This window comes from Corylus avellana, chromosome 10 (assembly GCF_965113065.1).
Source record: "Corylus avellana chromosome 10, dhCorAvel1.hap1.2, whole genome shotgun sequence".
In the NCBI taxonomy this organism is placed as follows: domain Eukaryota; kingdom Viridiplantae; phylum Streptophyta; class Magnoliopsida; order Fagales; family Betulaceae; genus Corylus; species Corylus avellana.
Window position 1 is genome coordinate 16036324 of NC_142499.1, and position 16330 is coordinate 16052653.

The following is a 16330-nucleotide window of genomic DNA, read 5'->3' on the forward strand; positions in this document are numbered from 1 at the left end:
GTGCGCCCATGATATTATTAAATATGAACGGTGGGAGCGATTTAATCGCCTAAGGTTGATGTTCATGAAATCTCATGTCAGCAAAAGTTAGGGTTTAAATCCTAAATGTTTTGGGCCAAAGATTTTATAAAGGTCATTGAGGAACATTTAGTGAGTTCCAATAAGGTTTTAGCCAGCACTCTAATATAAAATTTTTAAAGCGAAACCTTTTAAAGTTTCAGAAGTGTGCCTAAGCACATTATGAAAATGAAGGATATAAAAGCTCAAATTAAGTCCCTAAAGTTGAGTTTTTGAGTCATTTTGGTCAATTTTATTTTGAATTCTCTCATCTAAATATGATATTTTTCAAATATCTTGTGGCACACATAAGGATAACTGATCAATAAAGGAACCTCTAATCATGTGTGTTCAAGAAGATGAGAAACTAAAACATGAGAATCCAGAAGTTACTTATGTTAAAGGAAAGACCTTGATAGGCAATCATGTTCAATAGTTAATGAATGAGAACAAGGTGCCAACAAAATGTTATGGCAATTAAGATACTTGTTTTTCTTACAATAAGGAAAATTATGGGCATATAAAGAATGATTGCATAAAGTATCAAAAATGACTTGAAATAAAGGTAATCTCACATATCTACTGTGTCATGAATCTATTTTATTGACTCTCTAAAAATACGGTGTGGATTGAATTTGGTTTAGCGATCCATGTTGTCAACACAATGCAGTGATTTCTAAATTGATAATACATGTTTACAATCGGAGGTTGTTGGGATCTATAGATTAATTAATTTTAAAATTCAGTTATGTTTTTTAACCTTAATTATGTTTTATATATTCCACAATTTTTAGAAATTTAGTTTCTATTTTAGTTTATTAAATTAAGTTTGAACCTTTTTTTTTTTTTTGGTGGAATATTAAATTGATGGTCTATTTAAAATTGATCTAGATCCCAATTTTTTGAAAATTAATCCTTGCATATAAATGTTGACATAAAGTAGAGTCTTGTGAATGAGAAAATCCTCTATGTTATGCCATTGGAGATTGGAATACATCTCTATGAAGAGTAAAAGGTTGATAAATGATAGAGTTTTTAAAACTCTTGAATTTTACTATCTTTGGTATTTATGTGGACCGCATTAAGGAAAAACAGACCAATTATACTACTAAAGGTGCCAACAAAAGTTTTTTTTTTTCGAGATTTTTGAGATCATGTATACTGACAAGTGTAAACCTTTTCCATACTTCTTGCCTAAATGGTCAGAGATATCATATCTCTTCTAGTAATGACCACATAAGGTTTATATATCTCTATCTTCTAAATCATAAGGTTGGACCATTAAACGCTTTCAGTACCTATAAGGTAGAAGTAGAGAAACAAAACAAAAGGAAGTCAAGATTGTAAGATTTGATAGAGGCAGAGAGTATTATGATAGGTACACGAAAAAGGGGACATGAAAGATAATATTAATATTCTATTCTCCTAATAGAGTGAAGCCTTGAAAACCGCTGTGTATACATTTAACTCGATTTCATTCAAGGTTGTCCCTAAGACACCTAAATTAAGGAATGAATGGAACCAAGTTCAAATTGTTTACACATATGGGGTTGTCCTGCTAAAGTGAGGATTTATAATCCACTCCTAAGGAAATTAGATTCAAGGACAACTAGCAGAATTTAATAGGCTATGCAGTAAACTCCAAGGAGTTTAGTTTTTACTGTCCTTCATTCAATCCTAGAATTGTTGAGTCTAGAAATGCAAAATTTCTAGAGGATGCTAAACTTAGTGGGAGTGCTTATCCTCAAATGATTGAATTAGAGGAAGCACGAGAGTTGACTAAAGCTCCTTCATATGAAGGTGTTTGATTGTGCTTAGGGAAAATCAAATTGATTATCTTGAACCACAACCACTATCAGAACAGCCAACTCATGAGGAACAAGTTCAGAATGAACCTACTCAGACTTTGCCAAATGTAAAGGAAGTAGGATTAAGAAGATCCTCTAGAATAAGGTGACCAACAATCCCTAATGATTATGTTGTATACTTCCAGGAGTCTAATTTTATGTCGGGCCTAAGGACGATCTAAAAATTGTTTTCACAAAGCCATGAGTGGAGATATCTTCACATTATATTTCAATGCCATGAAGGAGGAGATGAAATCCTTGGCTAATTCAAGTCTGCGATCTTGTTGACTTACCAAAGACAGTTATAGCCATAGGCTGCAAATAGGTTTACAAAACCTAAATGGATGCTTCCGGGTAATGTTGAACGATATAAAGTTGGACTTGTAGCCAATGATCTTACTCAAAAGAAAGACATTGATTATCATGATATGAGTGGCTCATTTTGATTTAGAGCTATATCAAAATGATGTGAAAAACAATTTTCCTGAATGAATATCTTAAGGAGGAGGTTTACATAAGACAACCTAAGGGTTGTATTGATAACAGTCAGAAAGCTTGCAAATTAATCCCAATTTTTTGATTTGTGGTGGATATCAAAACCCTAACCTCTTTATTACCTTTTTAGCTTTTCAAACATTGCAACCCTGTGACAATTTTGCAATATTAATTGGAAAAATATATTTTAGAAAAAATCAACAATCCTCGTGGGATGATCTCATATTTGCCCAACTATACTACTAGTTAATTTTGTGCATTTGTGAGTTAAAACATGCTAAGTATGTGCATATTAATTTAGGTAGGTATTTGGTATAACAACAGGCATTATAGTTGAGACTTTTTTTTGTTAAAGGTCTCAAGATTGTCGATTTTATAGTTAGACCCATAAAGATCTTGTAAGTTAATTATACTACAATTCTGTTTTCTAAGAATAAACTGAGTAGAAGCAGAAATATGTATATCGACATAAAGTATCACTATGAAAGAGAACATTAAGTGACATGAAGTGTCCATTGAGCATATCAGTACTGAATTGATGATTGCGGATCCTATGACTAAAGGTTTACCGGTAAAGCTATTTAAAAGTCATGTGGAGCATATGAGGCTCATTGATTTAGTTCTTTCTTTTAGTCTATAGACATCAAATTATTGTTATAAAGTTTTTGTGCACATTTATTGTTGGAAATAATTTTAATGGTGCACAAATTCTCATTGATATAAAATAATTACAATTTGAAATTAACAATAAAATAAAAGAGATGAAAAATAGAGTATAGAAAGATCTCACAATATGCTATAGAATCATGCATGAGCGTTGTCTTTAAAGGTTGATTCGTGCCTCCCGGAGTATATAACTCGGTGCGATCAGATCCTTTTATACGTAACTTCCCAGGATTAGACTATAGCGTCTACCTTCGTTAATAACACACTTACAAATAACGAAGAGTAATAGAACAACCCTTTGATAATTTCGCCAAATAAAACGGGAAAGTAATAAGTAAAAATCCAAACAACAATAGTTTTTCTTCTTTCTCAAAAAGAATAGAAAACCAACTTTATACAAAAGGTGGCTTTTGATTGTTAAGAAGAATATGCTTTTGTATCCACGTACTAGTGAGATTTTGTTATATATATATATAAAAGTGAATGCTGGTGTTTTTTTTTCCTATAAAACATTGAAGAAAATCTAATGACCAAACGGTCAAAACGTCAAAACCATAAAACATTTGTTAATGACGGTCAAAACAATTTGTTAAAGGCTAACGGTCAAAAAGGGTCAAAATCAATATATTAAATTCATTTGATTTTTTCTCGTAAAACTCTTGTATTTGACTTAACAACAAATGGTAATAATCATTTAAAGAAGACTGAAAAGGAAATCATGTTTGTAACACACACATATTATAACATTTATTACCTTATTCATGGGATAAAAATAAAGTTGGATCTGAATAGCTTATGAGAAGTTTGTTCATAAAGTTGGCCATATTATAGAACCGAACCGTATAAAGAATTTATATGTCATAAGGGCCACGTAGGAGAATGTAAGAAAATCCTATGAAGTATGACATTTATGCCACATTTATTTACGATTATATTTATTATAATTTTGGTTACGATATTCACGTAATTTATTCTAGCAAAAGATATTATGGAATTCAAAAGGATGTTATGAAATTTATTTTATTGAGTGATTTTGCTCATTGATAATAATTAATAACAAAGGTCCTTGACCTACCTATAGAAAGCCATGTGTATTTCATCATTTTACAAGGTACTCACTTCCAGACATAGATCAGAAGAACCTCTTTCTCTATATTTTTCTGTTGTCAGGCTCTTTAATTGTTCAAGAAATGTGTTCTTCATTACGCTTGAGCAAAGCAATAGCCGAAGGTATTTATATAATTAAATTATTTTACTGCTAATTTATATTGTTAATTAGCATTTTAATTTATTTATTGTTTATAGAGATCTCCAAGAGATTTGCCTTTGATGCTTGATAATGCCATGCTATGAACAATTTCCCTCTTCACCAATCAGGGTCCCTGGAAGGAAACCTCAAATTTCCACCAGTCATTCTTCTTCTGCAGAAGAATCGACAGCTGCAAGCTCTACATCTTAGAAAAAAAAAAATAATAATAAAAAAAGAAAAATTAACTAAATAGGTTTATTCTCTCCTTATTTAATCTAAGGTTTCTTGTTCATTACTCTAAGCATCTCTATAAATGTAGTGCCCCAGAATTTTCAAAGCTATTTAAATAGATTATTTCGATAATGATGTTATTTTAATATCCATTGTAGCTAAGGATTTTAATTCTTGGAAAATTTATGAGAGTGGTAATTAGAGAATGGTAATTGGTGAAATAATAGGATAGTAAATGGTAGGTATAAGGATGGTAGAATAAGAAGGTAGAATAGTATAGGTAGAATAGTATAGGGTTGGTAGAATAGTATAGGGTTGGTGAAATAGTATAGGGTTGGTGGAATAGTATAGGGTTGGTGAAATAGTATTTGATTTTCTCCTATAAATAGAGCTCTTCTCCTTCACAATTTTCACCACTCATCTCCTCTCCCATCTCTTGCATATATTCTTCCTTCTTCCGCTTTTTACTCGGTCTTTCTCCTTTCTAAGAGTGTTTACTCAGAACAGAGAGAGAAAGGGCGAGACCAAGCGCTACAAGAAAGAAAGAACACAAGAGATAGCGGACTTTAGAAAGTAGTTTCAAAAGATATACTAGTGGTGTTAATCATATTGGAGCAACTGGATTCCTTCATACCACTTTTAGCTTCAGTCTAGAGGTAAGTAAATTCACTACCCCTTCTAAAATTACTTCATGTCATGCTATTTATTCATTCTTTAGTAAATTGTAAATGATTATTTTATTTATGTATTATGAAGTTATGTTGCATGCATGAAGGATTTCTAAAAGAATTATCTAGAAAGTTTCTATTTATTTAAACGCTTTCTAAATACAACAAGTTTATATTTGAAAAGGTTTTCAATTTGAGAAAAGAAAGTTGAGAAATGATGATGATTATAAGAAAGAAAAATGATGACAAACCCTCCTACATGTTGCCCTAAGATGCATCAAAAGAAGTACAAAGAAAAGTACAAGAGATGAGATAAATGTTTATGAAATGAGGGCACATGTATGGAGGAGAGTATTTTGGCCCCAAGATAAGTAAATATGAGAGTTCGGTACCGATACTCGGATGGAGGCGAAACCACTGAAGGAGGCTATGCCAGAAGGTGGTATTCCATCAACATGACCGTTGAGTGCACCAAGAAAAGAGTTAATTAACGGTCGGGCATGGCTGAGGCCACAGTTCAGTGCCATGGTCACAAGGACCCGCAACCCTCGTGCACAGGGGTAATAGTGTACATGGGCCCTATTATGAGAAAATGATACTATATTTTCAACGATGATATGCTATGATGATTTACAAAGATTATTTATAATGATGCATTATGATGATGATTTATAAAGATGATTTACAACGATGATCTATTACTAGATGTAATAGTATGTATATGTTACGGGAGATGCAACCGTACATACAGATATTATTATGGCTAGAATTATATTTATTTGCGAAAACGATTTTCAAAACTGAGAACAAGGAGTAAAACTATTTATGGTTGTGGATTTTACTTGCTGGGCCCCCTTTGGGCTCATTCAGTTTTATTTCTTGTTTTCAGGTAGAAATGATGCTGGAATAGGAGGCCGGAATGGGGTGGGAATAATTATTAATTTTCAAAGTCTTTTCATATAAGTTATTGTAATGATATGATATTCCGCAACTAAAATCTAATGTTTTCTAATTCCGCTTGTAATAAAATCTTTTGAAAAAAATGTTTTACGCATTTATTGTATCTTTTAAAATCAAGTACTCTGATAGACCTTATAGATCTTTGCAAGAATTTTGTTGAAAAAGAAGAAAAGTAGCAAACTCGGCCTTAACAAGCTGGGGATGTTACAATAAATAGCGACAATTGTATTGTTTTTTTTTTTTTGAAACATATCATACTCATTCATTGATAAAAGTTGTGAACCTAAAGCTCTTACAAACAGAGCGAAAAGCTCTGAAGTAAATCATAACCGAAGCTAAAGATACAGTCATCAACAACAGACCAAATCAACCAAAACACAGCATCCGCTAACCTATGACTAAATATCAGGTTTAAAAGTCAGATCTGCATCAAACAGACTCCATCTAATGCCTAGGTAGCACTTATTCCTCGGCCTTGAGAGCAAAACCCCCAAGCCGATACTTATTCCTCGGCCTTGAGAGCAAAACCCCCAAGCCGATACTCATCCTCCTCGACTCGAAAGCCAGGATAAAGTTCACATCCACAACCCAAGGGTTTGGACTAGTAATAACGGGCAGCAACCGGGCGCAACAAAGCAAGAGGAGAGAGCCTTATTACAAGCATAAATAAAACCATACAGGGAAATAAAGGGAACAATAAAACTAATGCAGGAAAAGAAATTACAGCAAAGAAAACCAAATACAGGGAAACTCAAAAGAAATACAAAACAGAAAAACAACAATACAGGGAAATAAACGCGAAAAACACTCAAAGCGGGTCATGGCAGCCGGAGGAGGCCGATCGCGAGCTGGCCGGAAACCGCCGCGGAATGTGGCACAAAAAGCTTGGCGTGGGAGGGGCGCGTGAAAAGACCCGACAGCGGTGAGCAGCGAAGCAGACGCGGAGGAGATCGGCGGCACACACAAACAAACAGGGAGGGGGAGAGTTTGAGTGAAAACCCCCAAAAACAGTACCCACCGAGAGAGAACACAAGCACGATAGAACAGAAAACACCAAAGACAGAAACAAGCCTAAAACAAAAACCGGGAAGCAAAGAAGGGAGGAGGGATGCAGGCAACGGGCATCCCCCTCTCCTGAGGCGGCGGCACTCTGAAGGGGGGCTTAGGGTTTCACAAGGCTTAGGGTTTCTCTCTTACGAATGCTCTTGATTACATTCAAACATACGCGACAATTGTATTGTAACATAGTTAATATGTTATAATCTTTTGGTAGAACTCATCATTAAAAATTCGCTTGCAAGAAGTGAAGGGTGTGCAAAAATTTATATACATATGATTAAGATTAAACCTAACTCATATAGGACACAAAAATTGTAACATAATAAACACTTCATTATATTTAAGATATAATCCTAATGGTCAATGTCAATCTCTTTCTCTCTAAGCGTTCGCTTTTTTTTTTTTTTTTTTTTTTTTAATTTTTTTTTAAAATATAATACAATTAATGAACCATGAAAAAGTGAATTATGCAGGGCATGTGAAACAATGTAGTGGGCAAACAAAAGGCTAGGACCAAAGGGAGAGTGAAATGAATGGACCCTCTGAACAAGTTAGTTTTTTTTTTTTTTTTCTAATACAAGTTAGTTAAAATGTCTAATTGAAAATTGTAGGACCAAGGATATTAAAAATCTGAAAAGATTGGACAAAGTTTTCAAACACCTCACTCTATCAGAAGAAAAAAAAAGGTTGCCGGGTAGTACTGGTCCATGTGCTCAGCTGAATTATTGAGTTACATATATAGGGTGGCATGTCAAAATCTTTGGAGGAGATGGAAAGTCTCCAAACAAATTTAAAAGCACTTGGACCCCATTCTAAAGGTTTTTGTGATGAATTTATTTACCAGTCTCTTTGGCAAATCATTCTATTTTTTGTTTTTCTCAAATAGTAAGAAGATTTGATTGATCCGATATAAACGTGAAATGTGTTTCGAATTTGGGTTAAATGCTCTTTTGCCCCTTAGGGTTTCAACAACTTTTTTTTAATAATGCAATATTCATTAATGCAGTAAATGTGAGTTTGAGATTGCGATTTCGTAAGAATAATTCGAATTTTTAAAAGATATCGTAAAACGTAAGGTGTTTGGCATTGTGATTTAAAAAGCACTTAATTTAAAATAGGAAAAAAAAAATCTGCTATTTCAATAAGTAGGCTAGAGAGTGCTTATTTGAAAAAGTACAAATTTAAACCAAAGTCACGATTTCGCATAACAAATATTTGATAAAAAATAATTTTTAACATGTTTTACCAAACATCTTTACGATTTTAAAAAACAGTCACTTTAAAAACGTAATTTTTAAAATCATAATTATTAAAATCACAATCTCAAACCTAAGTATAGTTGGAGATAATTCATAATAGAGAGTAGTTTAGCTTTTGGGGCTGAGCATCAGTTGGGTTGGCTGCCAACACTTCTGTTGCGCATTGGGCTGCCGATAGTGACCTCTCTGTACCATATAGGCCTGCGCTAAAAAGACCAATAGATAACAATTTCTGAGTCCGTAAGCCATGCCAGAAAACGTCGATACATACTAAACTTTTATTATACTCTCATCCCACTGAGTATAATCGGCACAGTCATATCAATCAGTGAAATGAGAGTTGAGTATTTATAATTAATTCTTGAAACTCTCAAAATTCTTTCGTGTCAATTGAATCCCAAACAACCTCATTATAAAAATTGAAAGTTTCTATCTATGATTGTAATTAAGTTGAGTTGAATTGAGTATTAAATGTTTAAGTTTGATTTTTTTTTTTTTTAAATGAGTTGTGCTTGAACTCATCATGGAACTAATTCATAAGCATATTAGAGAGCCGTGTCTTAATGTGAGTTTAGATGAGTTACTGAGGGCTTGTTTGAGATTGCGTTTCAGGGGCCTAAAAGTGTGTTTAACACTCAAAAAGTCCGTTTGAAAAAAAAAAGTATTCATTTGGTAAAAAAATTAAAAGCGCTTTTAAGGATCTAAAAAACCTAAAAATAACCAAATCGCACTTTTGGCAAAAATTTAAAAATGAAGCTTTTGCCAAAAAACATTTTTCGACTTAAAAACTATATTTGTCAAATGCAATCCCAAATAGGCTATGAGAACTCCGTCATCAAGAAATTGATGGTTTAAAAGATTTACAAAATGTGCCGTCAATGAGACGTCATGACGTAAGGACTTGCAGAGCTCCGTCAACATTTCTTGATGCCTTAAAATATACTATTGAGAGACAATAAACTTGAGAGGCGTTCTAATGGGTCAATAATGCATCCTGATGCCTCTACCTGATTTGCATGAGTTTGAAGGTTTCAACATGCAATTTTTAAGGTTTTTCAACCTTAATCTTTATAAGAATAATCAAGCACTATTTTTGGGAGCTGAAGCCATTAGAGCCATCCTAATATTGAGTGCTTCACCTCATTGTTCCATTGTATGCCAAGAGATATCTTTGTTGTGAACTTCCGTTGATTAATCTCTTGTAATAGATTTGTTCAAAACCACATGTTTCGCCATTATCAAACTGATATCTAATCAGAGTTCCAATTAAGGAGATAAGATAGACTAATTGTCCAAGGATTTTGGGAGAACTATTGTAGTAATGTGCAAGTGAGTCGCTTGTTCAGTACAATAAAGAGTTATCTATAAAGGTTTTGTGAGTATGATCTTAGAGTAGTGATAGAAGTTACGCCTGGCGTGCATCAACAGTGATGCACGCCAGGCATAATTTTTTTTTTTTTTTTTTTTTTTTTTTTAAAAAAAAAAATTAAAATAATAAAATAATAATAAAAACAAATTTTATGCCTGGCGTGCATCACTGTTGATGCACGCCAAGCATAACTTCTATCACTACTCATGATCTTATTATAAACTTCTCATTCTTCTATAGTAAAACTAGTTTCCTTGATTTAGCTGCCCTGAAATATTTTACTTTGCAAGAGTTCTTAAAATAGTTTCATTTTGTCAACAAAAATTGTTGTGTTGACGTGTGATTGCATATTATCATTGTGGTGGTTTGATATTTGATGTTGCAGAAATTTTAATTTAATATTTATTGTTGTACATTGCCTATTCACCCCATCTAGGTGAGTCACGTGAGTGCTTGGGGTCTAAACTTGGTTTCCAAGTACATCTACATACTATAAATGAGATATGCTAGAATCTAATAAAACTTTTATATTTTGTTCATTAAAATTTTAAGTAGCAAAGTGTCATTTGTCATCAACTTGGACCATATGTCATTTTACATCAACTTGACAAATGACACCTTGCCACCTAGAATTTTGATGGGCAAAATGTAAAAATTTTATTAGATTCTAGCATTTCTCTATACACATTTAGGGTTGTCAAAGCTGAGGCTAGGCTGGTTTCTGTAGGTTAAATATCCTTGTAGAAATGAAAAATGCTATGTGTTTTTTTATTGTTCTTCTAGTCTTAAGTAGGTATTATTTTCTAAAAATCGGGTGAGATAAATAAATGTCAAAATTTTTTTTTTTTCTACAAAATAATATCCGTCTAAAGTGAAGAAAATAACTGCTTTCCTCGATAGTAATAAAGACGTCCCCCACGGCCACTTCAATTTCGGACGTTTCCCACTCTTTCTCACTCCCCAAACACCCATCCATGGCAAAATCCTTCCATCCCAAGACACAAACCTACTCATCTCCACGACCGCCCATCCACCTCCCCGCCAACCCCAACCTCTCCCTCACCTCCTTCCTCTTCCAAAGCACCTCCTCTTTTCCTCACACCGTCGCTCTCATTGACTCCGACACCGGTGAAACGCTGACCTTCCACCAGCTCAAAATCCACGTCTCCAAGCTCGCGCAATCTTTGCACCAGCTCAGCATCGACAAACACGACGTCGTACTCATCGTCGCCCCCAACTCAATCCACTTCCCGGTATGCTTCCTCGCTGTAGTTGGCCTCGGCGCCGTCGTTTCAACCTGTAATCCTTCTTACACCATTTCCGAACTCTCCAAGCAAGTCTCGGACTGTAACCCAAAGCTCGTCATCACCGTTCCTGAGCTCTGGCACAAAATCGTAGAATTTAATTTACCTTCCATAATGCTAAGTTCCTCAAACTCTATGAAGATAAAGTCAAATTCCAAAATTTGGTACTTCTCTGAATTGATAAAATCGAACCGGGTTTTTGATTTATAGGCTAAGAATGTCAGACAGAGCGATGTAGCCGCCCTTCTGTACTCATCCGGCACGACTGGGACAAGCAAGGGGGTGATTCTAACGCATAAGAACTTCATCGCTACGTCGCTTATGATGACAGCCGATCAGGACCGACACGGCGAGCCGAGGAACATGTTTTTGTGTTTCATGCCGATGTTTCACACGTACGGGCTGTCAGTGATCACGTATTCGCAGCTTTGGAGGGGGAACACGGTGGTTTCGATGGGGAAGTTTGAACTTGAGGAGGTGTTGGGGGCGGTGGAGAAATACAGGATGACCCATCTATTCATTGTTCCGCCGGTGATGCTTTTGCTGGCGAATCAACACAGTGTGGTGAAGAAGCATGATTTGTCGTCGTTGAAGTAGATTGTGTATGGTGGAGCACCTCTGGGGAAAGAGGTGACGGAGGAGTGTGCAAAGAATATCCCTCATGCTGAGATTTGTCAGGTAATTGCTCTGTTTTGCTCTGTTTTGACTTGGAAGTGCTTGATGTCGTCGTATTCTGGCAGGGATATGGTATGACAGAAACTTGTGGTTTCGTTTCATTGGAACAATCTCCCCTCTCTGGATCAACTGGAACACTTGTTTCAGGAGTTGAATCCCAGATAGTTTGCACAGATACATTAAAATCTCTTCCACCTAATCAATTGGTAGAAATTTGGGTTCGAGGACCTAATATCATGCAAGGTAAGAGTTTTTGTTTGATGTCTCTGATTTAGTCTCAGTTTGTTTCCACGTATTGAAAACATTTTCAACGAAATTATTTTATGTATTTTCGGCAAAAAATGGTTGGCAACTTCAGACAACCTCCAACGGAAGTCCGGCGAACTCTATCAGACTAGCAGTGGTCTAGCGATTTGAGTAGGAGAAACTTAAACTCAAAAGGAGGCTTAGTTTCGCTCTTTTCTGATATAATTTTATATCATTCAGTTTATTCTTCCTTATCTTATAGCTTTCATATTTGCAAGTATGAAAATCCTTTCATCAGGTTATCTCAACAATCCAGAAGCCACAAAGCTAACTATAGATGGAAAAGGATGGGTACACACAGAAGATCTTGGATACTTCAATGAAGAGGGACAATTATTTGTTGTAGATCGAATTAAAGAGCTCATCAAGTGTTATGCTTTCCAGGTTACTCGGCATTTTTGTTAATTAGTTGTAATATTACGCAGATGAATATAGCCTTGCTATTTGCTAACCATTTATTGTGGAGAATATTTATATTCTTGTTTCTTCTATATTTCTACTATCATCTAATTTCCAGTGTTGGGATTCCATTGAAATGATGGCAAAACTTTGTTGATTCTTCTACTCCTGTGGAGGAATCCAGTCTCAAACATGAGTATGAATGTTTTTTAGGTGGCACCTGCAGAGCTCAGTGGCGGACCCACGTATGGGCCAGTGGTGGCCACGGCCCCCCAAGAGAAATTACAAAAAAAATTTTTGAGCACAAGTTTAGGCTGTTATACGCCCCCACAATTCAACAAAGAATTTTGTTTTTTAAAAAACTTTGAACACTTGTTTGGAGCACCGAGCACACGATCAGCTACAAAGGGGCCCCTCCAAGTATTAAAAAAAAAAAATTTATTGCTGGTCTGCAGTAGCCCCAAAAGTTATTAAAAAAAAAAAAATTTCTTTTCCCTCTTTCTCAAGACTCACGCACTCGCCTCTCGGCCTCTGTCCTCTGAGTTCTCTCCCTTTCTCCTCTGAGTTCTAGACACTTTTTTGTATTTTTATCTTTTTGATATAGTGCCGACATGTTATATTTATAATATATCAATTTGAGCATATATTTATGAACTTTTATAGGATTTTTTTTGTGATGCATATACTGTGTGAATTACCAAATTTTCAGTGTGAACAAAATTTTTAGGACAAAAAAAAAAAATTTAGGATGCGAAATTTTTTTTTACGGCCCCAACATTCTTAAATATCTGGCTCCGCCACTGGCAGAGCTTGAAGGGCTGCTGCTTTCTCATAGTGAAATATTAGATGCTGCTGTGTTACCGTAAGTTTGAATACCATACTTTTTTCCATGCTTTATGAGCAGTCATACAAGGCTCCTTCTATTGCCTAATTTCGATTATGTTAATCTTTGGTAATTTCGATTTGTAGATTCCCCGACAGTAAAGCTGGTGAGGTCCCAATTGCTTATGTTGTTCGCTCGCCAAACAGCTTGCTAACAGAAGAAGATGTTCTGCAATTTATTGCCAAGCAGGTAAGGGGATCTGCAGACTGCAATGCATCATTCTTTAGACAAGAAAGAAAAACACCCCAAAGAAGGCATCTTTCTATGGTTATTTTGATCTTAGAGAACTCAAGGTTGCAGTATCTTTTTGGGTTATATTCCTGTCCAGGGAAATGCAATCATCTCTAGTCAATGGCTTACCAAACGAATGTTCCTGCATGTTTGATCATTTAGTGAGATGCTCAACACCATACCAAATGATTTTATACAGATACAATACTCTGTTGATATTTGGATTGAATGCTAGCTGCATGCTTCTTTAAGGCCATTATTGAAACATCTTGGATTTACAGAACCATAATTGAGTGTTCCCACAGGTGTGTGTTTGCATGGTGATAAAGCATTGCCATCATAGAGTCAATGCTCTGGTTCAAATTATACCATGTGCCAAAGAAACAAAATGGAGTCACTTGTTGATAGGTACCCAAGATTGATTGCATTGTTACGTGAGATGGGATTTGAGTAGCTCCTTTTGAGGAGGAGAGACCACAATTTTAAACTTTTAGAGCACTCCCACTAGACTCCCTATAAAGGAATATGTCCAAAAAATCGCAAAAAATGTCCTACAGCAGACTCCTTAAATGAGCCTCAACCATAAGGATCGCTAAAGTGGAACTCAAAGTATAGGGTTCCACTATTGCAATCCTTATAATTATTAAAATAAAAAAAAACGTTTCTCTCTCTTCTCTACTCTCTCCTCTCTCCTCTCATATATATAATATAATTAAAAAAATAAATATTTTAATGACAAAGGGAATGATTAATGAAAGCTATTGGAGTGTATTTTGACATAGGAAAGCAAAAAGTAATTTGGGTCTTTAAATGTAGGAAAAATGACGAGGAAGCTGCTGAGAATGCTCTGGAGCATTCCCATCAGACTCCCTATAAGGAGGTCTGTTCCCTATATTTGGAAAATATGTCCAAAAAATCGCAAAAAAGGTCCCACAGCAGATTTCCTATATGGTTCCTTAAACCATCAGCTGCTACAGTTGAACCCAATGTTTTGGGTTCAACTGTAGCGATCCATATGATTATTATATTGATAAAACTGATGCTCTCTCTCTCCTCTCTCCTCTCTTCGTCTTCCCCTTTTTTCCCCCAGCATTTTCTTTTCTTCTTTTCCGTTCAAGCAAACGCAGAAGGAGAAGAGAGGCCTTCCCTGACCCACTTTGCAAGCTTAATCTCAAGAGACCTTTGATTTTGTCAAGTCATTTCCAATGGCCAGCAACAACATCAAAGAAGGTGGAGGATTTCTTGAGGTTTCAGAGGAGAAAAGAAGGAATGAACATGGTGAATCAAAGGAGAAATTGCAAATCGCAAATCAGAGACTGAAACCATCAAATCTTACTGCTTCAACTTCGGTCTGAGAGATGATCTGAACCCCATCCTTGTTCACGATCAGATTTCCATCCATAAACGTACCGCTCCGAGTCCTCAAACTTGATGCTAATCGGAGAAGAAATCATAGACGCAAATCGGAGAAGAAATAGAAGCCACAAACTTGAACCATTTGAGAAGAGAAGGGCAAAATCACAGGGAAGAAGAAATGGCTACTGCCGGAAGAAAGAAGAAGAAAATATGAGGGAGAGAGAGAAAGTATAAATTATAGGAATAAAATATAAAAAAAGTAAAATAAAAAAAAAAAAATTAATGGTATAGGGAAGCATTTAAGGAATCTATTGGGGTGTAAATTGACATAGGAAAGCAAAAAGTAGTTTGGATCCTTAAACTTAGGGAATATGATCGGGTAGCTGCTGGGAATACCACAATTTGACTAATTCTTTTTCTGGCTTTCTTCGGTAATAAAATGGCCTTTAAATAGGCTACAATTGATAACCCGATCACACCTAAAAGATAACATTCAAATAAACCTAATCTTAATTAATTGAAAGTCTATTCTAATTCAACTACTAATCTAATATAATGCAATCCTAATCATATAATTTTTTTTTTTTTTTTCTAATGCTGTTTCTGCTTCTACTTATGATGCGTAATTGCAATGCATAATAGTTGCCTGAATGAATGCATGCATGGTATTCACTTGCTGAATAGGCTCGGACATTTCCAGAAATTTTGATCAGTTACTTTTACCTCTACAGGTGGCGCCATACAAAAGATTACGAGCAGTAACTTTTGTAAAAAGTGTTCCAAAGACAGCTTCAGGAAAGATTTCAAGAAGAGAGCTCATAGAGAAACTCCGATCCAAAATATAAGATACCAAGCTTCTATTATTCCTACTAAGCTCAGAAAGGTCATCCCCCGTCCCCTTCATTTATTTATTTGTTCTTTTGAGCAAATAAGGCAGACCGGAGAAACCAATTGAATCTATTATATGTGAGCATTACAATAGTAGCATCTGTCCGTTGGAAGCTGATAAAATATATAAATATATTAAATATAATATAAAGAGAGAGAAGAGAAAGAGCGGAAATATGTAATAGACTACATTGTATTGAGACTAATTAATTGAAGAGTATTATAGATTCCTCTATTTATAAAGAGGCTAAGCTTCTATTATTCCTACTAAGCTCAGAAAGGTCATCCCCCGTCCCCTTCATTTATTTATTTGTTCTTTTGAGCAAATAAGGCAGACCGGAGAAACCAATTGAATCTATTATATGTGAGCATTACAATAGTAGCATCTGTCCGTTGGAAGCTGATAAAATATATAAATATATTAAATA

At 35.1% G+C, this 16330-nt stretch overlaps 1 pseudogene across 1 annotated transcript; it reads left to right on the forward strand.

The window, feature by feature from the left end:
* The first annotated feature begins 10816 nt into the window (after window positions 1–10816).
* LOC148583407 (putative CoA ligase CCL10) lies at window positions 10817–15912 on the forward strand (annotated as a pseudogene). Its single transcript, XR_015909311.1, has 7 exons — window positions 10817–11842; window positions 11905–12082; window positions 12384–12529; window positions 12758–12779; window positions 13361–13406; window positions 13514–13616; window positions 15746–15912. The product of XR_015909311.1 is annotated as a putative CoA ligase CCL10 (transcript).
* The last annotated feature ends 418 nt before the right edge of the window (window positions 15913–16330 follow it).